This window comes from Natrix helvetica (genome assembly GCF_964273705.1).
Source record: "Natrix helvetica genome assembly, chromosome: 4".
Taxonomy (NCBI): domain Eukaryota; kingdom Metazoa; phylum Chordata; class Lepidosauria; order Squamata; family Natricidae; genus Natrix; species Natrix helvetica.
In genome coordinates, this window is record NC_138550.1 from 72678677 (window position 1) to 72703961 (window position 25285).

Here is a 25285-nt window from a genome sequence, read left to right on the forward strand (position 1 = left end):
AATGAAAACATGGGTGGTGAAAGTGGTGGAATTGGTGGAGATGGAAAGATTGAAAGTGTTGATGAAAAAAAAACTTTGAGAGATTTTATTTTTACTTGGAAACCATTTTTGGATTTTGAAAGAAATTAAAAGAAATGAAATGCTGATTTTGGGATTTGAAGATTAGAATGAATGTGATTATGGAAATAATCTACACAAATGTTGATCTTAGAGAAAGGGTTTGATATATTTTTACTTACTTACCAAAGAACATTGAAAGACATTTCTTTTCTATTTTTCTCTTTTCTTCCTCTCTCTTGCACTCTCTTTTTCTTTCCTGAGTTTCTTCTTAAAATACTTTTTTTTCTGGTTCTCTTTTAAGCTTTTTGTAATCAGTAAAGGAAGGGATGCATTTATAGATGGATACATTTATTCATCAAAAATTATTTTAGTATTTCCTTGAAATAGTGAAAGTAAAAGGTGGCAGATGTACCAAACTATGAAACAGCAGTTTCTAGGAATTTGCACCAAACACAAATTCCTTGTGTGTCGAATCATACTTGACCAATAAATAATTCTATTTTATTCTATTCTATTTATTAACTGATACTCTGAATTTTGCTTCATATTTGAGATAAAATATTGTTTCAAGTGTTCCAACATCTCTGAAGGAATAGACTCAGTGCATCAATAAAATAATCTAAGTAGGCGTATAACCACAATTGTGACCAGAATTTCCCTAGTTAAGAGGGTTGTTAAGTGAGTCATGCCTGCTTTTATGACCTTTTTTGTCACAGTTTTAAAGCAAACCATTGCAGCTGTCAAGTGATTCACACAATTGTTAAGTATATCTCACTTTCCACATTGCTTGTTGGAAGCCAGCTGGGAAGGTCGCAAATGGTATTCACATGACCCCTGCAATTGTCATAAATACAAGCAGTCTAATTTTGACCATACAGCTGTAGGGATGCTGCAACAGTTTTAAGGACAGATCATGTTACTTTTTTCAGTTATAACTGCAAACAGTTGCTAAACAAATAATTGTAAGTTGAGGCTTACCAGCTGCCTACAATTTGGCAGTTTGAATCTCACTAAGGCTCAAGGTTGACTCAGCCTTCCATCCTTCCAAGATCGGTAAAATGAGGACCCAGATTGTTGGGGGCAATATGCTGACTCTGTAAACCGCTTAGAGAGGGCTGCAAAGCACTGTGAAGCAGTATACAAGTCTAAGTGCTATTGCTCTCTTGAGTATTTCCAGTCCTTGATTTAACTGCAGCTGCTATACTGCCCTTTCTCCTCTAAAACAAGTTCACTCACTGGCCATATAGAGATAATCCAATTATGTTGTAGTCAAAACAATGTTTGTTAGAAGTTGTCCACTACAATGTCTAGGTTTGAAAGGGGGGGGGTCAACGACTGTAAATTGCAGCTTGAGATGTTTCCCTGCTCTATGAAGGGAAATGCAGTGATGCAGAAGACTCATCTACTACACTTCACTTAAAGTGACATTTGATCCTACAAATGAAATGAAAAACAACTTTTTGTGTCTTGGGCATTATGACATTCATCAATATGAAGTAGGTCTTGATTTTTTCCCCCCAAAGCATAAATTCATCAATCTGTTCAGTATTTGGTGAGTCTTTAGAACACTTTAACTGCACTGTGAGCTCTTGATTTCTTTGGTTTACTTAACTTTAAATTAGACCATACACAATCATTTTCAGTCACTGACCTCTGGCTTCTTAAATTCTTATTCACATTGTATTTTAACATTGGCACTATAGCTAAGTGTTACTTAAAAATCAGGGCACTGAGCTTAAGCAAGTGTTTCAGTTAGATAGATGCAAGGATCAAAAACAGTAATTTTTAAAACTGATATTTTTTCTTCTATTGAAATTAGATTTCAAATATTTGGTTAAAATATATTTCGATTTTTTTTCTTTAAAAAATTGCAAAACATACCATTGTGAATAAAAACCATTTGTAATTTGAGGGTTTTCTTAGTTTTAAAGATAATTGATCAGAATAAGTAGGCACATATGTGAGCCTGTTCAAGCACATTACAAAAATATATCTACCTATATATAAGCGAAATACCACTCATGCATCATCACAAATTCTCCAGAACCGTAAAGCGTACAAACTTCAAATTTGAGGGTCGTTTTAAGCATTCCGAAGGCTTCAGGGACCTTCCAGAGGCTTCACTGAAGCCTTCCGAGCGCTTAAAACGACCCTCCGAGCAACCCGGAAGTCACTTTACGGTTCTGGAGAATTTGTGATGATGCATGAGTGGTATTTCGCTTATATATAGGTGGTTTTAAGCACTCCGAAGGCTTCAGGGAAGCCTCCGGACGGTCCCTGAAGCCTCTGGAGGGCCGCCGGGGGGGGCGGGGAGGCTTTTTTCGCCCTCCCCAGGCTCCTATAAAGCCTCTGGAGCCTGGGGAGGGTGAAAAAAGCATGTAAAAATGGGGGGGGTCCAGCGTTGTGCGTGCATGCGCACTGGGGGGGTCCAGCGTTGCATTATGGGTGCGGCACACCCGCACACGACCCCCCCTGTGCTCCCCCCACTTGTGGCACGCGAGCCAAAAAAGGTTCGCCATCACTGTCCTATATTAACATGCTCTGATGCTAAGGAATTCTACTTCCCCTCCCCACCTGAAAAGAAATCTGTTCCAGCTATGATGCTAAGGAGTTCTACTCCCCCTCCCCCCTCAAAAGAAATCTGTTCCAAATGCAAAATACAAGGGAAAGGAAAACACAAGTAAAGGAAGCCGCACACAAGTATCATCAAACTCATCTCCAAGTCAGTAGACAGGCTATAAAAAAAGTATACATCTAATAACCCCTATGTTAATCAGTCACAAAAGAGATCAATGCCTTGGACTAATAAGTATTTGTCTGGTTTTAAATATGAACCTCAGATTGATTACTCCAGGGACAAGGTTGTTGACCTCAGACCCCGGTTACCCTGTGCCTGGTGCCGTGCCCTAAAGTTGCAGGATGAGTGTCCTGGGATGTGCTGCAGTGGCGGTAAAGTCCACCTCCCTCCCCTTCAGCCCTATCCTGAATGCTTATACAGCCTTTTCACCCACATGTATCCAATGGCAAAGCACTTTCTTTCTGCTGTCCGGAAATACAACGGATGCTTCCGAATGACATCTTTTGGAGCCAGAGAGGTGAAGGAGGGAAATTGTATGCCAACATTCAAAGTGCAGGGGGAGGTCTACCACAGGATAGGGAGTATCATGGCAGGGCCTCAGCAGCAGCCTCCATTTCTCCAGATATACTTTGTTGGTGATGATGACAATGAGTGGGACATCAGTTGTGGAATCTACCCAGGCATTAATCCACAACTGGTTAAGCAACTCAGAAGTTATTGCGTGAACACAAGTATATTCTGGAACTTAAGGCTGCTGTTGATTCTGTTCCTAAGGGCCACAAATGGTGATTAACGCCGATAGGAAGCCTTCTGGAGAGCACCGAGGTTGTTTCAGTGCCCCCATGACTGCAGAAGTGGCTGTTCTCATTGTCAGCCAGGATTTTGAGAAGAGAGATATCGTTCTCCACAGCAGAAACAATAGGTTGTTGCGAATCAGTGAGACGCACCATGTCTATGACGCTCTCCAGCACCCTCTGATGTTGTGTTGTGAAGATGGCTATTGCATCAATATACCTCAGTGCAAACCAAACACCAAGGTTCCTCTGAAGAAGTCTGTGTCTGCTGCTGCCTTTGACAGCTACAGGATAATGTAGCGCGGTCGCGAAGAATGCTACCAGTTCCATAGCAAAGCATGGGTATCCAACTGACTAGTACACCATGTAAACATACTTATTTGAACTGTATTGATCTCCCATCTAATTAAATCAAATTGCACACAACAGCTTTGACAACAATTCAAATCAACTCATCTAAAAAAACAGAATTGTGTTATAATATTAGAATGGAATTATCTACTAAAGCAGAATTATACTGTTCTGACTTCTGGAATTGAGATTTAAATTATTTTGAAGTGCTCAGAAGCAAAATATTCAAGCAGAAACAAACCGATTATTTTGGAGGGTTATAAAATATGCAATATGAAACTATCTCTCTCATCTTTGTGTACACATATAAGCACAAACACCCTATCATAAATGTCATTAAATGAACAGATCGGTAACATAATTGTAATGCATATACATGCAACTGGTATAAAATAAAGAGAGCACAACTCACAAAAAGGCAAAAGTTTGCAGATGTATCTAAGATAGATACCCAATGGAGCTGGAAGAACAGAGCAATCCAGCCAATGGTAGCTGCAATTAAGAATTACAATTGAGTGAGCCACAACCAGATATGCAAATTAAATATAAAAGAATTCAAAGTGCACTATTGAAGGTTTTCATATGACTCACAGAACATAATAAAAGAAGTCTTGAAAACAACTGTTTGCCTCATGCAAGCTGCAGAATTACTGATTCTATCTATCTGAATCTCAAAAAAATACAAACACATTTTTGAATCTCTACCAGAACATGATCATATTTGGAAACAATTAAAAAAAATTTACAATGAGAAGACCACATGCAATAAAACATTACCAAGAACACTGCATTCATTTTTTCCTAGTTTTAAATATTTTTTAGTAGGCAGGCTTAGATATCATCCCATATCAGGCTAATGAGCAATATGGGAATTGAGAAAAAACAAAAGAAGTTGAATGCATGGGAATAGATCACTGAAGAAGTGTTTCTGAATAAGCAAGAAGTGATAAGGCCAAACATGAACAGGTAATGAATGAATGTGAGCTGAACAAAAACGTGAATTCGCCAGTACACACGCACATATACACCATATATATCTGTGCGTGTGTATTTACAGAGAGAGATGACTTGTTATACAGGTAGTCCTTGACTTACGACTACAATTGAGCCCAAAATTTCCGTTGAGGCATTTAAAGGATTTTTGCCCCACCCCATTTTACAATCTTTCTTGCCTCAGTTGTTAACTGAATCCCTCACTGCAGTTGATAAAGTTAATAACCCCATTGTTAGGTGAATCTAGCTTCCCCATTGACTTTGTCAGGTCACAAAAGGTGATCACATGATCTTGGGAGAAAGCAACGGTCATAAATATGAACCAGTTACCAAACATCTTAATTTCGATCATGAGGATGCTGCAAAGGTCATAACTGTGAAAAATGAACTTACGTCCCTTTCTCAGTGTTGTTGTAACTTTGAACAGTCACTAAATGAACTTTTTCATTAAGTTGAGGGCTACCTGTATAGGAACATATTGCAAATTGTAATTGCAAAACAATTACATGCAGGAAGACTAAGCAGGTTGAGAGGAAGAAGACTGAAAAACTATGGTTGAGTAGGAAAAAAGGAAATGTATGAGGGGGTTTGTGTGTGTGGGCACACCTGCAAGAGGGGGGGAGGGGAAGGGGGAGAGAGAGGAGGAGAGAGAGAGAAAGAGAGGGAGGGAGAGATGAGAAGGACTGTAAAAAAGATACATAAATGGTGTTGGCAAAAGTTAGATTTTCTTTCTGTTTATCTCCTGCCTCAAATTTATTTTCATTCACTAATTTTTACTTTTTTGTATGCTACAAAACATTGTTTACCCTAAATGGGAAGTGAGTGATTAGTATGTATGTATGTTTGTTGGTATGTTCCCTTTAAAAATAAACTCACTAAATTACAACAGTATCACCTGATAATGACTGAGGGTGCTAAAGAGCTCATCTCAAAGATTAAGCTGTATAGCACATAATTTCAAGCCTCTTAATATCACAGTTCTCAGAAGCAAATCATGGAGAACAGAAACTTTTCAGGATGACTGATCAGGCACATTTATTTACATATACTTTTAAAGTCTGTCAGTTCTCCCATCTTTAGATTGTTCCCACAAACCACTATGACTGATTTATTCCTAATGGATGGGGCGCTACAGCCAACATACCACATTCAGTCCAGAGGCCTGGACGCAACCATTTCCCAAGTTTAGGTGCTGAATGGAGGATCAATCTGTTTCACAATTATAATACAGGAAAATAAGCAGGGTTGGTATTGGTAATTCCCAGAATTCTGGGATGCTTAAACACTAGAATTACCCATACTGAATGCAGACACATACCCACATCCACAGAATTAAGATCCTGACACTCAAAAAAAAGAACCTTTTGGAGTCAGACTGCAAAATCACTTTTAATTACCAGCTATCTTTTTTTCTTCCAGAATAGATCCTGACACCACAAGACGTCAAAAAGACTTACAAAATGAAAGGCAGAACATAGAACAAACCTTTTGCTTTTCAATACTCTCTCAACCAAGCTGAAAGGGCCCTTGCTACTCAAAGTTTACAGGAGTTGGTGCATAGAAAGGTGGTCAGCATGTTATTAATCAGCTTACAAAGGGAACAAGGAATATAAGGTGGGGGGGAGCATTCCACATGCATAAATGTAATGCTATTCTTGGAGTCACAACAAGTTGTGAGAGCAAACTTGCCATCTATCTGACACTAAATTCAGGTTTTGCTGACAAGAAATCCTTGAGGTGGTTTGATTCTTTCTGGGCACAGCAAACCAAGATATTCTGCTCTTTCTCCTTCTCACCCTACAGACTTTACTGTAGTCAAGTTCCAGCCCCACCCACCCACTCAAACTGAAAAGGCCCACTCCACAGACTTTCCCACCTACTACCAATATATTATCAGACAGCATCACTGCTTAAGACTCTCCATACCTTTAAGGCAAACAGATGTGGCATGAAATGCAGTGGAGCGCTTTGGTAAGGTTCTCTCACCTACTGATGGAAATTTCCAAATGGTCAATTATAAAAAGCATGAAAAGCAGTGAACTCCAGCAAAGATCAGAACACATAGCCTGTAACCAACAGCAATATAGGAAGGACTAAGCATCATGAACATGAGCTGATGGGTGGTAGGGCCTGCTGCCTGAAATGAACAGGCTCAATTAAGAAACAAATTTGGATTAAGTTTATTTTAAAATATATGTTTGCTTTTTAGTCATGTTGATTTTTCTAATTAAGGCAAAATATCAACAAGCCCTTGCTTTTCCAACTGTTCCTGTTTCTTAGAACCATATCCTTTTGGCCACCAACAAACCCAGTTACCTTTTGGAAATTCCTTCCTGCTGCTGGGACCCAAAGAGCAGTTTAGTGAGGGTGGGGGAAGGGTGTCAGAGCAAGCTGACTAAGCAGGGAAGAGAGCAGCAACTTTGGTTCTCCCTTCAGGGTTTAGGGTTAGGGGGGTTAGGGAAAGGGGTCCTAGTGGGGAAGGAAATTCTTGTCCCACACAGCTTCTAGCTGCCGGCATAGCAAGCAGTTGCATAGTGGTGCAGCTCTACAATCTCCCAATTCTGCAGATTTAAAGCTAAGCAACGAATTGCAAAGGAAAGAAAAAAGTGTGGCTGCCACCACGATAAATGGATACCCCCTAAACCAACCAGGAATCAGAAGCAAATGCTGTTTACAAAATAATCTTCAAGTGAATCCGTGACTTCTAACTTTTTTGCTGTTTATTCCGTGAAACCACCTCAAGTAAGAGAAGAAGGTGAAATGAAGCCTTCCTTGCTGAAGAAATTAAGCTTCTAGGACGTCTCTTCTTTCCTGCCGACCGCATATTTTGGGTAAGGTCGTCAGTAGCAGAGCCAGCCAACCTCCTTCCCTCCCTCCCTCTTCCCCCGCCCCCAGCTTCAGGCGCTGCAGGAGGCAGGCATAGAAGCGCCAGCCAGGCTCGCCCACTGTCCGGCAAGACCTCGCGGGGAGAAGCGAAGGCGAAAACAGCTGACAGCCCCTGCAGAGGCGCTCCTCAAGGCTCGGGCGCCTCTCTAATCCGCCGCCTGCTCGCACAAGCAGAGCAGGGACGACGTGGTGGGTCAGCCAGACCCAGCAGCCTTCAACGCCTGGCTGGCTAGCTGCAGACACTACGGCTGTAACCTGGGAAACGAACCACCGATTAGGCAGCCCAGGGGGCGGATGGGGTGGGGAGGAGCTCTCGATCTTCAATGCAGTGGCCGACCCAAGAGGGGGGAGAACGGAAAGAGACCCTGCAATAAATCCCGTGCGCTGAAAGCTGGCAGCTGTCGCCTTAAAGGCAGGGAAAGGAGGGGGGGCGCTAAATCTTCCAAACAAAACTTTGCGCAGCAGCCGAGAACCAAGCGCTCACTCCCACTCCTACGCCCTCCCCCCAAAGCCCCAAGGACCAAGAAAAACGAGAATCGGCCGAACCTTTCTGGCGGCTCCACTCACAGCCTCGCCGGGCAGCTCCGGCCGCTTCTCTTCCTGCTGAAGCAGAAAAGGAGCCGAGGTCCCTGCCCCGGGTTGGCTTTCGGGATTGAGGGAAGAGCCCGCCCTCTTCAGGGGACCTCCCGAAGCTGCTCTTTTGCCGCTGGCGCTGCTCAGAATCGCACGCGGCACACACGCCAAATCCCCCCTCGCTTTTTGTCTGGAGCCACTGATCTGAGACCAGTGTGGATGTGCTGCTGCGGCAGCAACACCTCCCCAGAAGGAAAGCAGGGAGGGACGGAGGGAGGCGGCGCGGAAGGTGGAAGGAAGCCAGAGGGATTTACGCCATCCACTCGGCAGCACCCGAAGGGAAGGGAATTACTTCATCGCCGCAAACTTTTCCGCAAGACTTTCCTCCTCCCGCCCTGCCTCTACATATAGAACCAAGAGAAAAGGCCTGCACCTACCAGAAACTAAGCGGTCCGAAGCTACAAGAATAGCAGCCGCGAAACAGGGAGGAAGGAGAGGTGCACCCGCCACCCCGGGCAGTCCGTGTGTGCGGGTTGTGCGCGAGCTGGCGCTAGCCGGATTAGAGAGGCAAATCCAGATCGTGCCCAGTGGTGATGCTGGCGATCTTAACACCTGCCCCAAGGTATCCTCGCTCAAAAAGGGACGTCGGCGAAGCGGACTCCCCGCCGGACACATTCGGGAACGGCAGCAAAGCTAAAGCAGGCGGCGGGAATATTAAGAAACGTCGGAGCGGGCAGTGTCAGAATTGCAAATAAGTTGATCGCGCTAAAGATAGCTGACGAGAACAGTTCTTGCCCTCCCTCCCTCCCTCAATCCCCGCCAGCAACTCCACGACAAACCCACCTTTACATCCTCGCTCTGCAAGCGCCGAGACAGGCGGACCACATTGCAAAGGGCTGCCTCTTGCTGCCGCCGCTATTGCTAATGCCCGGGGCTGTAAGCAAAACCCGGACCGGACTCTCAGAGCAGGCTCCCATTCGGCTGCCTGATTTCTCCTCCCCTTCTCCTGCACTTCCCGCTTCCTCTGCCCTTGTCTTTAGCGCTCCGACGGTGAATACACCCCTAGCCTCTCTAAAAGCCACAAGTCGACAATTTCGGAGCCATCAGTTCATTGGCCTTCCGAGGCTGGAGTTCGTTCTTGTAGGGGTTAAAATCGCTTAATCCAAACAACGTCGCTATCCCCCACACAATTCCTTGGCACCTTCTTCCCAATGTTATTTCTGCGGTTCAATCTCCTTCCCCATCCTGAGAGAATTCCGATAGCAATACTGTGGCAAGTTCTTTCCCTTTAAACACGCATACGCACGCGACCCAAAGTAGAGATGCAAAACTTTGAAGTGTTGCGGGAGGTAGCTGAGCTGTATTGCACCACATTCAGCGTTCCTCGGTACATTTAGACGTTTTCAAGTCCACCAAAGCAAAGAGTATATTTTTGGAGAAAGATGAAGTTTCCAGATCCTCGCCGGGAGGGTTGTTTCAGCCACGTCTAACATAAGAGGTGAAAAGGGGATAGGCTTGGAGTAAACAACGGATGTAAACAAATAAATTAGCGTCAGCTGTAAACAAAAAGCCTGATCAACGTGAGCTTTGGGGCCATCCAGCTCGGCCTTTAGGAAGAAATCAAATTTTGTTTACAGTGACTATGAATGTGAGTTCAACCATTCAGAATAATACTAATTTTTATAGTGGCAGGAAAATAAGAATACGGCGCGACTCAAACCCTTCCCTACGTACCGGAATCAGGCAGGAGCCAACCGCTTGGGCAGCTTTTGGCTGGACTCTCCTCAGCTGTCATATTTCCATAGCGGCTACGTGGGCGGACCCTTGATCCCTTTAGATTCCAGTAACCGCGTGACCCCCAAAGACTTGAGCCATTTTCTCTTCCTTCCACCCTCTCCTTCCTCTCGCGTAAGGCTACAGGGCAAGCTGCAAATAGCATGGCTCCTCCCTCAAGGCTGGGACGTGATGAGTGCAGTATGGGTGGGCTCGGAAGAAGCAGACACCCTTTCCCACATAACTTTGAGCACGGGAGGGGGAGCGGAAGCCTTCGCAGCGCCTCGGCTCCGGGCAGTGGATTGAGTGCGTGATTCGCCCGAGGATCTGTGTGGGATAAGGAGGGAGAGGCAGAAGTGGGCAATTTATTCTCCGCAATGTGCAGCGCCGTATGACAAGCGCCTAAGAGATAACCGCTGAGCTCAGGCTAAAGAACAGCGTGCAGAAATTAGGAGCCAGCCCATCCAAATTTAGTTTCAATTCCCGTTGATTACAGGAGCGAAAAGTGGATTTAATTCGGAGTGATATCAATGAGCCAGTGTCGTTCAGTTTAAGCGCTAGAAACTATTCAGGGATTCCAATTTCTGCTATTGGATAAATAAATAAAACGTGTGTTCAATGCATTAATAAAGCGAACCTAAGTGCTACAAAAAAGATACTCCTTTAATACAGGACTTTCTGGTTGCCATGATGTGCTGTTAACAAGGGTGCTATTCAGATGGTGATCACTCATGGCCCTTCCATGATTTTCCAGATTCCGCTTGATGTCACAATCTAGAATTTTAGTATATTATGTAATACTTACTAAATATTCACTTGTTAAACTGTCTTATTTAATAGCAAATTTTAGATTATGTTTCAACTTGTTATTTGAGCCTTTTGCTTGTAAATAAATTGACTGATATTACTGCCATCAGTTTGTCTGATTTTTTAAAATGAAAATACCAAGTTTCTTTCCCTGGGAGCAAATTCCAAGGCTGAAGGCAGCTACCAAAAGACCCCATACACCTTCATAAGTAAACACTCAACATTCTTCAAATAGTGGTGAGCAATAAAAAGGGCTTTGGTTGAGAACCCAAAGTTCTCAGCATTCATATACAGGAGTAGAGATAGATCTCCTAGTTATTTCCAAGAACGACTGGCCAGAGACTTTAAGGGGTTGTCCAAGGAAGGCACAAACCACAATTTCCTGTGGTTTGCCTTAGCATCTGATAATTGGAACCATATTGCTGCTGAACTGGAAGTTCCTTTAGCTGTTGTGAGTAACACCAAATGTTGTTTGTCTTGCATAAACTTCATCCATTCTTTTGAAGAATATCTAATGCAGTATTCATGTCCCTACCTTATGACATTGACATGAATTAGGTCAGTTAAATTCATTTGATGACCCAGAATTGTACTTTTTCCCCATTGTTCTTACAATGAGTTAATATTATTTGCAGCACTACATTTTAAATTCCCATCTCATTTTGTAGGGTCAGAAGGTCATAGGGAAACCTCTAAGCAAACCTGGAATCAGTCAATAAAGGCTGGTGCCAGGAGTTATTGACTTGACTGAAAAAGAAAATGTACCAAATTCTCTTCAGGTTATGTGAGCCTTTTCCTATTATATTCAGAGAAACAATGCCTTGGGTGCTAGACAAAGACAGAATCACATATATGCTTTTTCACAGGATAATGCAGAACAGCAGTGAGAAGCTTCGAAAATAGATATCACAAAACTACAATTCCCAATAGCTGGTCAGTAGTGAGGAATTGTGGTTCAGTAACACAAGAAAAGCTACACTCCTTCATTTATACTGCAGAACATGCATTTAACAAATGGCAAACAAGGAAAATAATATACATTAACTCACTGGTAGTCCAGTGGTAGTGGGGTGGGGAGGGGGAGTGTCGGGACAAACTAGCAAAGCATAAGCCAGGGAGGAATTAAAAATACACACATCAAAATAAGAATGTATTAAAGGAAAACATGGATGTCACTAAAGCTAAATTAATTTGTACCAGATCACATGGAACCTATTGCTGTGTATCAACTAGATTTTATTTATGGGATTTATCTGCAGATTTATGATATGGAGAGATGATAATGACTATAATTAACTGAGAAAGGGAAAGAATGGCAGATTAACATAATTCAAGTTGTTATTATAGACATAGATATAAATAATATGTGACAGCATAAATAACCACCCAAATCATCCACTCTGTTAAGGTAGCAAAACAAGAATTTGCATTTGATCTCTCTCTAGATTATACTAAAGAATTCATGTTGGACCAAAGTTAAAAAATTGGCGTTGAAAATAAATTATTAAAAAATAACAATAATGAAAGAAGGAATGTGAAAGAGGGCATATAGCTCAATTTGGAATAATACTAACTTTTGGGGATTTTCTAAGGATGTACATAAAACAGCAAAGATTTTGTTTTGGAACAAAACAACATACTAACACATAGAAATTCATCACAATAAAACTGGAAACATTTCCTTCAGAATAGAACACAAAGCATTTAAAATTTTCCAGTTACAGATAATAGCAACATAGAAAAAACCTTGATCCTTTTTTAATGCTCCAGAATAATAAGTCTAGATAAGCTAGCAATCAGGCTGCTAACAGCTAGACAACTTGCAGGAAAAAATGGACAAAGATTATTTTTTTAAAAAATTAAGAACTCCCCAATTACAAACTTGACAAGTAATTTGCCCTGATGTGGACATTCAGGTCAGCTTGAATGCAAAGGGAAATTTAAGATATATAGATGCCTAGCATAGACAGAAAATGAATGCTAGTTAGTCCATGCCAAGAGGAATAATTTCTGAGATGTGTATTGAAAGGTCCTTCTATTTTTTTGCATAAAGTAGTCAATATACGTATATAACATCAAAGTTTTTCCAAAAAGCATCTGGAATCTCAACACCAGATTATAAAAACACACACAGAACACACATGCATACACAATACACCTGTAGTAGTAGTGTTTGTATTTATATAAAAAATAGTATGACCAAAATATTTGTGTGTATGGTTTGTGTGTACATATGCACACGCGTGCATGCACCATATTTCCTTTTCACTATTAATGGTAATACAGAGAACAGACTCACATGAAATCTTATACTGTGTGAACATCACTCAAGTGCTGTTCATGGATTGGAAGAGTCTTCCAAGTATGCCACATGGTATCTCTAGACAGCTGCATCTGTTAGTTAATGTAAAACAAAGACTCATCCAGTAAGGCTTTTCAGGTAAGCGTGATCAGATGAGCTGTATCTTGGAGACAGCACTTAATCCTATCCAAGTACAAACCTGGACAGGGGGCAAATCTCCAGAAATCAGATGGATGAAGTCAGGGAATAGTCCCTGTTCTCAGCCTAGGGGCAAAATGAGAAGGTTTAGCAAAGATAACTTTATATTTAATAGACCTTGCTCTAACAAATCGGCATCTCAGCATGAATAATTTGTGTCTCCACAAATATCTGCTATAGAGAACATCTTTTCACCCTGGATAATAATAATATATTATCTTGACATGGTTGTGAAGTTGCATGCTCTGAAGAAGATGAGAACTATGCCAGAGGTTTAACTGTACTGGTCAAGTCTCATCAGAGGAGCCAGACAAAGAGTATTTCTTCTATAAATAATGTAGTAAGACATAATTTACAGAAACCCATACAGTTATTGCCTGGGTCAACAAGAACCATGCTAGGCGTTGAAGTTCCTGGACATCTGGTGACAAATGGGCTACAGGATTCAGGACTGTGGGCTGAGCAACCAGTGTCAGGAGGTGCAGGACTGTAGGGAAAAAAAGGACTTGCAAGTGTACCAAGATTGAAAACAAGGAAATAATGATCTGTTATTACAAATCAAGTCCAGCAAGTAGATATCTGAAAAGAATGCACCAATTCTGAAAAAAACAAATCCAGAATCAGAAGTAACAGAACAAGGGCAATGAACACAACAAGAATAATACATTAATAAGATACTGTAATCAAAAAGATGGATGGATGGATGTAGAGTTAGGGAGCAAGGGGGAAGAGGTGAAGTCTGCCATGAATCCAGCAGCCACCTCCAGTGTTTAACACACACACACTTTCCATTTGGTCGCCAGGCAAACCAGGCTCTTAAGGGAAGGATAGGAAAGTGGGGGAAGATTTTACCCTAGAGGATAAGATGTTCCAAAGGGTGGGCGCTGCAGCAGAGAAGACTCTTCTTTTGGAGTCCGATAGTTGGAGTTCTCTGATAGCTGGGATCTGAAGTAGGCCCTCTCTGCTGGCATAAGTAGGACAAATTATGATTATAGAATGGTTGAATCTTGTCTCTTATGTATTCTAACGTTTCTTAAAGAGCTCTATGGATAAAGGACAGTATGGTGAGAATATAAGGCAAGCATTACAGCAGATGTTTAAATTGTTTTGAAACTAGCACTAGCTTAAGTGAATGAAGAAGTAAATTGTCATCTGTTTTTGCCTCCTCTTTTCAACAGGGGACCAGCTGGCAGGCTTTGCCTTTTTTTTAAACAACTGTGAGTGGTGGAGAGCTATGAGCAGTTTCTTTCTATCCCCATTTTGAAAGGTAAATTTTCCACTCCATGACATACTCTCTCTCTTCCTGCCCTGTCACCATCTTCCTTTCTCCAGCCAACACAGTAGCATGCAGCCGTGGTTACAGTTATTGGGACAAGTATTTGTCTATAAACATTAGGAGATCTAAGCTGCAAAAACCCACCTGATCACTGTTAATATGATTTAATGGTTATCCAGATTTTTGCAGCCCAAATCAGGTGCCTCCTACATATTTCACCACCATTGCTAACACAAGGTTTTAATTTTATTGCAACTGTATATCAAGAACCTAATGATTGTGCTCTTATTGAAATTTAGTAAATATTTCCTCCTAACTAAAGAAAACTGGCGAACTAGTTTATTTGTTACTCATACATGATGCATAAAATAGTATTATTTGCTCAGTATCTGTAGTCTCTTGAAGATGGGCACTGATATATAGATATAGCACTCTCTGATTGGTTGGAAGAAGAGCATTTCCTGAAATATGGTGTTTCATGCCTATTCTATGCTTCAAGACTGATAAGCAGACAATTTCAGGTCTCATTCAAACTGGTTTACAAAGGATTGGTAAATAGGAAAATGTACAAGTAAATTTAGAAAACCTATCTTATAAAACTTAATGTCTGGATGTTCATAACAAGACAGATGGTTCCACACTTCAGATAGCTAAGCATCAAGGCACTTAGGACATTAAAATTTATAACAAATATTCGGAGTTTGGAAACCATTCTTTTTTAATCAGCGTATATCTTTCAATACTAGAACCTGTTTGATGTAATGGTTAAGGCAACAGATGAGAAGCTGGGAGACTGTGGATTCTAGTCCCACCTTAGGCACCACAAAGCCAGCTGGATGACCTTGGGCCAGTCACTCTGTTTCAGCTCTAGAAAAGAGGCAATGGCAAACCACTTCTGAATAACCTTGCCAAGGAAATTGCAGTGACTCATCCAGGAAGTCTCTGAGAATTGGACACCACTAAAACTAAGGGGCGGGAAAACTCTTTCGGTATAGCTTTGATGTAGTAATAATAGTGTCACATTTTGTACCAACTAATCTTCTATGTATTCTTCTGAGGTAGCCTGAAATACAAAGTGTTGCAACAACTTTCATTCTTGTTTCTTACTGTGTGTTATTTAGAGTTGCAGTTAATCACTAGATATAATTTGCAGTGATTTGAGAAACATTTTTAAATATGGTAGTTTTAATAACAGCATGTCTGCTACAGCAAAATGAACAAAACTTCTGACTTTTGGGGCTTCCTGTATCTTAAATTAAAAGCAATGATTGCCCTTTTTCCTCATGATTAAGGAAATATTTCTAATATATATTCTGGTGAAGAAAAATTGATGTCTTTGAACTATAGCACTGAGGGAAAATGTTGAGAATACCTTAGATCTCAAGAAGAACAAATTGCTACTAGATGAAATAAAATCTGAACGCTTCCCCCCAAAGAACTAATAACAAAACTAATATCTTAATATTTTGGACACATAATGCAAAGATGGAAATTGCTTGGTAAAAAAATAGAAGACAATTGGAAAAGAGGCCAAAGGAGACAGAGAGGCAATAAGTCAAAAATCATGAATATAGAAGACCTCGAAGAAGCAGCTACTGACAGATAACCCTGATGAAATGTTATCCTTTGGGTCATGAAGAACCAGAAGTAACTGAACAACTGAACAACCACCATTCCAGCAGAATATTGGAATATTTTTGCTGGCTAGAAATGTGAAGAAAAATGAAATAAGTAATGAAATCCCCCTACTCTAGCAGGAATAGAAACTCACAATAAGAGTCAATTAACATAGTCTATTCACAGAAAAATGAATAAGCAATTTATTAGCAATCTTGCTCCCTTGCTCATCCAGAAGCAATAAAAAGGTAATAAGACATAAGCAGGAAAGTTTTAATTAAAGTTTCCAGGAATCTTTACTAAATGGTCTAATTTTTAAGCAAATTGTAGGAAAGAATCATGGTTTTGCAAAAAGGCATTGCTAGTGGCTGCAATGGTATATTAAATACTGAGGAAAACTTAATTTCACCTGTAAATGTTTGCAGAAGGTAAAACTTCATGTCGAGATCTTGTGTGGAAGCAAGAGAAAGGTAATGCGTTTAGAGCAGAGGTTCTTAAGCTTTTTGTGGCATGGAACTTTTTCTTACTCCACTTAAAATGCAACTGTTTGTGTAGTAAACATTTGTAACTTCAGCCAAAATTCTCCTCCCCCTTGTTTTAAAAAGTATTCACTTGATAATAAACTTGAACATTTCCAACTGTTTTATATTTAAAAAATTGTTGGCATAATAAAGGTAATGCCCTTGTGGATTTGCAGTTTTCAAATTATCTCATGACCATCACAGCTCCCAATGGATAGCATGCATCCATATTGCATTAGTCAGTCAGCACAAATCTTACTTGGTGGATGTCTGCTTTATTATTGCCATTTATTTACCTTAATTATGTTCATCAGTTAAAGCAGGCATCTTGCATATTTTTGTTGTTCAGTTTCAGCTCCATTCTGTTCTTGCTTCCTCTTTTTCAGAGAGCTATTACTTCTGGATCATTTTCTTTCCTCCCTTCTTAACAAACAGTAATATTTATTGCAGACTGTTCTGAACTTGCATTTTCAACTATAATACATTCCTGTTTCTTGCACTGCCTCTTCATAGGTTTTTCCATCTGTATGTCACTCTCCTACATATTTTGGCTCTCTCAGAAAACCTGACCTAAAATATTAACAGCTGCAGAATGAATTCAGACTTTATATTTGACCTCACTTTTGCTTCTATCTCTTGCTGTCACTTATCCTTCCTTATTCTCCCTTTTTATCATTGGTGTAGTACAATGGTTCCCTCCCCATGCCTCTCTTATTAATGAAGCCTCTCCCTCCCTTCTGTCTTCTCTCTCTGCTCTAGTTGTTATGGGTAAATTAATCAGTTTTTACATTTTATGTAAATGTGTCAATAAAACATATTCCAGAAATAATTAGGAAATATTAAAAAGTACATTTGCACTTTTTGGAAGGTATGAAAATATCTGTATTCCATATTTCTACCCAAATGGAAAAATGAGGAAACACCTATTGAAGAAGCAATAATCAAATAAATATTAGACTGTGCAGAAATGGACAGACTGACACTGAAGATAAAAGAAAAAGAAGACACAGACTATTTTCAAACATGGCACTTGTTTTACAAATGGTTAGACAACAGAGGCAGAAATTACCGTGTTTCCCCAAAAATACGACAGGGTCTTATTTTCTTTTTCCTTACAAAATATGGCCTTGGGCTTATTATGGGGGATGGCTTATTGTTTTGGGGTTGCCAGACAATAGTAATTTAAATCTAGCCAATAAAAGTACATTACAGTTTAGTGCATAGATATATAATAGGCATCACCTGGTTCAACAATAGTAATTGTGAGGGGGATCTAGGTAGTGGGCCATAACTTAAGTTTGAGCCAGGAGTGTGCTGCAGCTGCCAAAAGAGCCAATGAAGTCCTAGGCTGCATCAACAGAGAAGTAGCATGAAGATCACGAAAAATGATAGTCCTATTTTATATTGCACTAGTGAGACACACTTAGAATATGATGTCCAGTTCTGGTTACCATGATATAAAAAAGATACTGAGATCCTAGAAAGTGTGCAGAGAAGAACAACAAAGATTATAAGGGATCTGGAGGCTAAACTGTGTGATGATAGGTTAAGAGGGTCTTATTTTCTTTTTCCTTACAAAATATGGCCTTGGGCTTATTATGGGGGATGGCTTATTGTTTTGGGGTTGCCAGGCGGCTGCTCCCTTGCAAACTGGCTCCTGAAGAGCTGGGCACAGCCTCAGGGGTGAAGCAGCCATGAATGACCAAGCTCACGAGCAACCACCCAGCATACCCCCTCTCCAGCCGGGCAGAGCGCCATTCACTGACCTAGGGGGTATCCCTAAGGCACCAAGCTGAGATCCTACTGAGATCCTAGAAAGTGTGCAGAGAAGAACAACAAAGATTATAAGGGATCTGGAGGCTAAACTGTGTGATGATAGGTTAAGAGAACTAGGAATGTGTAGCCTATCAAGGAGAAGGTTTAATAAGTCTGTCTTCCAGTACTTGAGGAGCTATCACAGAGAAGAGAGGGTCAACTTATTATCCAAAGCAACTCAGAAGAAGGACAAGAAGTAATGAGTGGAAGGTCATTAAAGGAAAATCCAACCTAGAAGTAAGGAACATTTCTTGAGAGTGAGAACAATGAATCAATGGAACAGCTTGCCTCCTGGAGTTGCAGGTGCATCACCACTGGAGGTTTTGAAGAATAAAATGGACAATCATTTGTCCAGAACGATATAAGGTATCCTGTTGGACTAGAACAGGCCCCTTCCAATCCATGATTCTAGTTACCAAAATTGTAACTTATCTCCAACCCATTCCACCAGAATAAATATCTCAATGAAGATTGTCCCAAATGAGGGTAATATGCACTAAATTGATTACAATTCTTCTAACACCTGGAAATATCTGGAAATACTCTGATTAATATAATTGCAATTCCAAATGTAACACCTTTTATGAATTATTTTTATTAATTTTTAAAAATACAATTCACCAAATTTGAATTAAAGTTGTAGAGGCAACCAGTGTGGTATGGTAGTTGAAGTATTGAACTGGAACAGGAAGATCAAGTTCTAGACCTCTCTTAGCCCCAGAAGGCACCTAAGTAACCTCAGACAAGATTCTTCTCTTGGCCCTAATTACGTAGTATCAGGCTCTGAAAAAAGCAGCTGATAAACAAAACCACTCAATGCATCATAGACTGATAACTTCACTGTATGAACCAAACATGTGCAGTACAAACACAAATAGATCTTGAAACCATGTTGAATAAATGCTCGGAATGACAGCAGCCAGTGCAGAATTTAGTGGAATGAACACCATAACAAATTCTAAGATGACTAACTTCAGATCCCAATTTTTATTCAGAAGAAATAGATTTTTCCATCCCTAATCACATCTAATCCTATAAAATTCTCTTTTGTCTCATGCCTAGAATTGATCATATTCATCATGTATTTAAAATTATGTACTCAAGGAGGGAAGAAGAGGAAAATATCAGAATATATTATTTTTTAATTAAATGTCCTTTTGTTCTTCTTTCTCTCTGTTACAGACTACAACAAGGAATACTTCGGTGGGTATGAGTATATGTGCATGTAATATAAAGGTAAAATGTGTTGCCCTAGCCTAGCAGACTCCAATATTTGTCTAGCTACACACAGATGGGGGGGGGGGGAGAGAGAGAAATAGGGGGGGAGGAGAGGGAGGGAGGAAGGAAAGGACAGAGAGGAAAGCCCCAAAATAAGGTCTAACCCATGTTAGGACACCATGTGCTTAGCCTTCATCTACCTAAGGGTTTTAAATGAATGAATTTAAAAAATAGCTAGTAAGTTTGAAGCAATAAAAGGTTTGATGGATGTGCTTTAGGCATCTGTTGTTACAGTTACAGCTGGAATTGATAAAACAGTAGTTAACTTCCAATTTGTTGAAAGATAAACAGCTTCTGAAACTGCTATAGAAACATGACAAAAAGCTGATGAAATGCTACAATCCAAACTTTTGACTCTGGAAGCATAATTGCACAGGAACTATGTAATATTATTTGCACTGCTAAAGAGTCAGAAAAAGAAAGCCCAGGAGTCTTTACTGAAGCTTTTGTTTAACTCATTCAAAAAATTAAATATTATAGACATTGTGCTAACCATAAACCTATGTAGCTGTTAAAATATTGTCTGGGATTCTTCCTTACCAGTTTCCGATTGTACCAGCAAATTTAACATTTCTTCATCAAGCAGAATATATTTGTCATGCATAAAGGTAGATTTAAATAATGCCAAAATAAATCCTATTGTAATTACTTCACTAGATGCAAAGGAGGATGGAACTAATTGGAATTATGTAGTACTATGGGCTTCAATAAAAACAAGGATTTGGGATAATATTAATATTTTATAAATGAATAAACTGTCATAGGTAATTGATATCATGTGTAGTATTCCTTCACATATACATAAGCTATATTATCAAAAATGTAATGCATGGTTATGGGTGTTTAGCTGAAGAATTGTGTCTTTGTTTTTTACTCAGGCAGGTTCAATTGCCAAAGAAGGAGGTTTTCATTCTCCACATTTAAGTTTGTATCTGAACTTTTTTTCAAAGATTAATGAATGGTATCTTTTGCCTATTGGGAGTTTGTTTCATGGACCATTTTGCAATTGCTAGTAGATCATGTTAGGAAACTACTTTAGAATATATGAAATTTCCACTCCTAGTATATTGTTAGTTAGCCAAAGCACACCACCTCTGGTTTGATCCTCATTGTCCAATATAGAATACTGTAAAAAGAATAGAATAACAGAGTTGGAAGGGACCTTAGAGAACTTCTAGTCCAATCCCCTGCTTAGGCAGGACACCCTACACCACTTCAGACAAATGGTTATCTAATCTCTTCTTAAAAACTTACAGTTTTGGAGCATTTATAACTTCTGGAGGCAAGTTGTTCCACTGATTAATTGTTCTAACTCTCAGGAAATTTTTCCTTAGTTCTAAGTTGCTTCTCTTCTTGATTAGTTTCCACCCATTGCTTCTTGTCCTACCCTCAGATGCTTTGGAGAAAAGTTTGACTTCCTCTTCTTTGTGGCAACCCCTGAGATATTGGAACACTGCTATCATGTCACCCCTAGTCCTTCTTTTCATAAGACTAGACATATCCAGTTCCTGCAATCGTTCTTTATGTTTTATCCTTGAGTCTCCTAATCATCTTTGTTGCTCTCCTCTGCACTCTTTCTAGAGTCTCAACATCTTTTTTACATCCTGGTGACCAAAATTGGATGCAGTATTCCAAGTGTAGCCTTACCAAGGCATTATAAAGTGGTATTAAAACTTCACGTGATCTTGATTCTATCCCTCTGTTGATGCAGCCTAGAACTGTGTTGGCTTTTTTGGCAGCTGCAGCACACTACTTGCTCATACTTAAGTGATTGTCCACTAAAACGCCAAGATCCCTCTCACAGTCACCACTATTGAGCAAGGTACCACATATACTGTACCTGCGCATTTTGTTTTTCTTGCCTAAATGTAGAACCTTACTTTTTCACTATTGAATTTCATTTTGTTGAATAGCGCCCAAAGTTCAAGTCTGTCAAGATCCTTCTATATCTTAAGTCTATGTTCTGGAGTGTTGGCTATTTCTGCTAGCTGGGTGTCATCTGCAAATTTGATGAGTTCCACATCTATCTCCTCGTCCAAATCATTGATGAATATGTTGAAGAGTACTGGACATAAAACAGAGCCTTGAGGTACCCCACTGCATACCTCCCTCCATGTAGATGCAGTTCCATTGAGGACTACACATTTAGTATGGTTGGTCAGCCAGTTATGAATCCATCTGGTGGTGATGCTGTCTAACCCACATTTTGCTATTTTATCAAGTAGTAGGTTATGGTCTACTTTGTCAAATACCTTACTGAAGTCCAAGTACCATATATACTTGAGTATAAGCCGACTCGAGTATAAGCCGAGACCCCAAATTTTACCCCCCAAAACTGGAAAAAGTCATTGACTCGAGTATAAGCCGAGGCTGGGAAATGCAGCAGCTCACGGTAAATTTCAAAAATAAAAATACAGGTAGATAACAATAAAATTGCTTTAATTGTGTGTGTGTGTGTCAGTCTCTCTCTGATTCCCTCCCTCACTCCCTCTCTGTTCCTCTCTCTGTCTGTCTGTCTCATTCACACACACACACACTGTGGTCACCTTGTTGAGTGTTCCAATCACATTTGAAACACTCAACAACTGGCCTGCATTGCAGGCCAGTTGTTGAGTGTTTCAAATGTGATTGGAACACTCAACAAGGTGACCACAGTGTGTGTGTGTGTGTGTGAGTGAGGCAGACAGACAGAGGAACAGAGAGAGGGAGAGAGAGAGGGAATCAGAGAGAGACTGACAGAGACGAATCAGAGACGTACTTTTAACTACCTGGCAGCGGCATTTTGCCTTGGGGGGCTCCTCAGAACATCCCAAGACTTTGGAGGGAAGTTTACAGCCCTCCCTCGGAACGCTTCGGAGGGAAGCTTCTGCAAAGGCGAGTGACAACAAGTCTCCCAGGCTTTAATTTGCCGAGCTGTGCGCACGCGCCTGTTTTCCACGGCGTGGAGCAGCGGCAAGATTCTGCACGGCGAGCGATGATTCCAGGGGCCATCCGGGAAGATGAGGAACGCGAGGGGGGACCCTGCCCCCCCCACTGATGGCCCCCGGAATCATCGCTCGCCGCCCAGAATCTCGCCGCTGCTCCACGCCGTGGGAAACAGGCGCGTGTGCACAGCTCGGCAAATTAAAGCCTGGGAGACTTGTTGTCACTCGCCTTTGCAGAAGCTTCCCTCCTTTTTTTTGTTCACTGGAGTATAAGCCGAAGTGGATTTTTCAGCCCAAAAAGTGGGCTGAAAAATTCGGCTTATACTCAAGTATATACGGTAAATTACATTGACAGCATTCCTCTGGTCTACTACTTTTGTCACTTTGTCAAAGAATGTAATAAGTTTAATCTGGCAAGATCTATTTTTGACAAATCCATGTTGGTTTTTAGTTATTACTTTGTTTGCTTCTAGGTGTTTGCTGATTGGTTGCTTCATTAACTTTTCCAGAATCTTCCTGGTATTGAGGTCAGGCTGATAGGTCTGTAGATTCCTGAATCTATTTTTTCTCTTTTTTGAAGATGGAAACTACATCAGCTCTTTTGCAGTCCTCTGGCAGTTCTTCGGTACTCCAGGATTGTCATGCTAAATTAACATGGGGAAATCTAAGCTTCAAAATAGCATAGCAATTGTTGTTGGGAATCCTGGACATAGATCTAAGTGTAGTTAATAAGGTTAGATTGAAGAACTGTAATACAAATATTATTTGTGGAATATGGAAAGTGGAAAATGTAGCGTGGCAGTATCTTTTAAACTGAATATATTTTTATATTTACTTATAGTTGGTAGTGTTAGTACTAGAGGATTTATATGCCTATAATAACTACTTGTGAATTTGGTATTGCAATATACAGTAAACTAAACTTTTACAGCTACAAGAAAGTTGTTATTGCAGGATACAAATAGTTCTTATCTTACAACCACAATGGAGCCCAAAATTTCTATTGCTAAGCAAGACTGTTGCTAAATGAGTATTGTCCTATTTTGCAATCTTTCTTGCCACAATTGTTAAGTGAATATCTGTAGTTGTTAATTTTATTTTTTTTATTATTCGTATTTATAGACCGCCCCCTCTCCCGAAAGGGACTCGGGGCGGTGTACAGTCACTAAAATGCGTTATAAAATACATACATAAAACAGTTAAATAATTAAATACGTAGGTGGAGGAGGTTACAAGACTGTATATAGAATAATAAATATAGTACATTAAAAACTCTAATAACCCAAGAGTTAAAATATTACCCAAAATTACCCATTAAAATATATCCATCGGGAGGTAAAAACTAAGAATGTGCCAGGCCAGCTAATCGAAACAGGTGAGCCTTTAATTTTTGACGGAAGGAACGGAAGTCAGTGGTAGTTCTAATGTCGGGGGGGAGGTCATTCCAGAGGGTTGGGCCCATCACAGAGAAGGTCCTACCCCTAGGCGTCGCCCGCTGGCACTGCCTAGTGGACGGCACCAGTAGTAGTCCCTCCCTGTGAGAGCGGATTGGTCATAGGGATGTGTGCGGGAGGATACGATCCCGCAGGTAACTGGGTCCTGTGCCATGGAGCGCTTTAAAGATGGTAATCAATACCTTGAAACGCACCCGAAAAACCACAGGTAGCCAGTGCAGCTCGCGCAGGAGAGGTGTCACATGGGAGTATCTTGAGCTCCCCATAATCACCCGCGCGGCTGCGTTCTGAACTAGCTGTAGTCTTCGGATGCGTCCCAAGGGAAGCCCCATGTAGAGGGCATTGCAGTAGTCCAGGCGAGACGTCACCAGCGCATGAGTGACCGTGCGTAGGGCATCCCGGTCCAGTAGGGGGCGCAATTGACGCACCAGGCGAACCTGGTGGAACGCCCCCTTTGCCACGGCTGCCACATGGTCATCCATAGACAGCCGGGCATCTAGGAGGACGCCCAAATTGCGTGCCCGCTCCACAGGGGGGAGTTGTTCACCCCCTATGGCCAGCGATGGAATTAGCTGGCTGAACCGGGGTGCCGGTAGCCACAGCCACTCAGTCTTGGAGGGGTTGAGTTTGAGTCTGTTGTCCCCCATCCAGACCCCGACGGCTTCCAAACACCGGGACATCACTTCGACAGCCTCGTTGGGGTGGTTTGGGGTTGAGATGTACAGCTGCGTATCATCAGCGTACAGATGGTATTCAACCCCAAAACCACGGATGATCTCCCCCAGCGGCTTCACATATGCGTTGAACAGGAGGGGCGAGAGGACCGACCCCTGCGGCACCCCACAAGAGAGTGGCCTCAGGGTCGACCTCTGCCCCCCTGTCAACACACATTGCGTCCGGTCAGAGAGGTAGGAGCCGAACCACTGTAGAACGGTGCCTCCGACTCCCATCCCCCCCAGCCGGCGCAATATCACATTTGTTAAATAAATCTGGCTTCTCCCATTGTTTTTGCTTCTTAGAAGGTTGCAAAAGGTGGTCACATGGCCCCAGGATACTGCAGTTATCATAAATACAGGCATTGCCAA

The 25285-nt window shown here is 41.1% G+C and overlaps 1 protein-coding gene across 12 annotated transcripts in view; it reads right to left on the bottom strand.

The window, feature by feature from the left end:
* CXXC5 (CXXC finger protein 5) overlaps positions 1-10147 on the bottom strand; it is a 134284-nt gene extending 124137 nt beyond the window's left edge. For 4 of the 12 annotated variants that reach the window (XR_014175157.1, XM_081950082.1, XM_081950081.1 and 1 more), the window contains exon 1: positions 7425-7617. The gene's annotated coding sequence lies outside the window, so the exon portion shown is untranslated. Of the gene's footprint in view, positions 1-4195; positions 4254-5920; positions 6043-7092; positions 7350-7424; positions 7627-7930; positions 8042-8208; positions 8429-9078; positions 9233-9969 lie in introns of those variants that run through there. The other 8 variants (XM_081950085.1, XM_081950086.1, XM_081950083.1 and 5 more) reach the window with 8 other exon arrangements.
* Positions 10148-25285: the final 15138 nt, after the last annotated feature.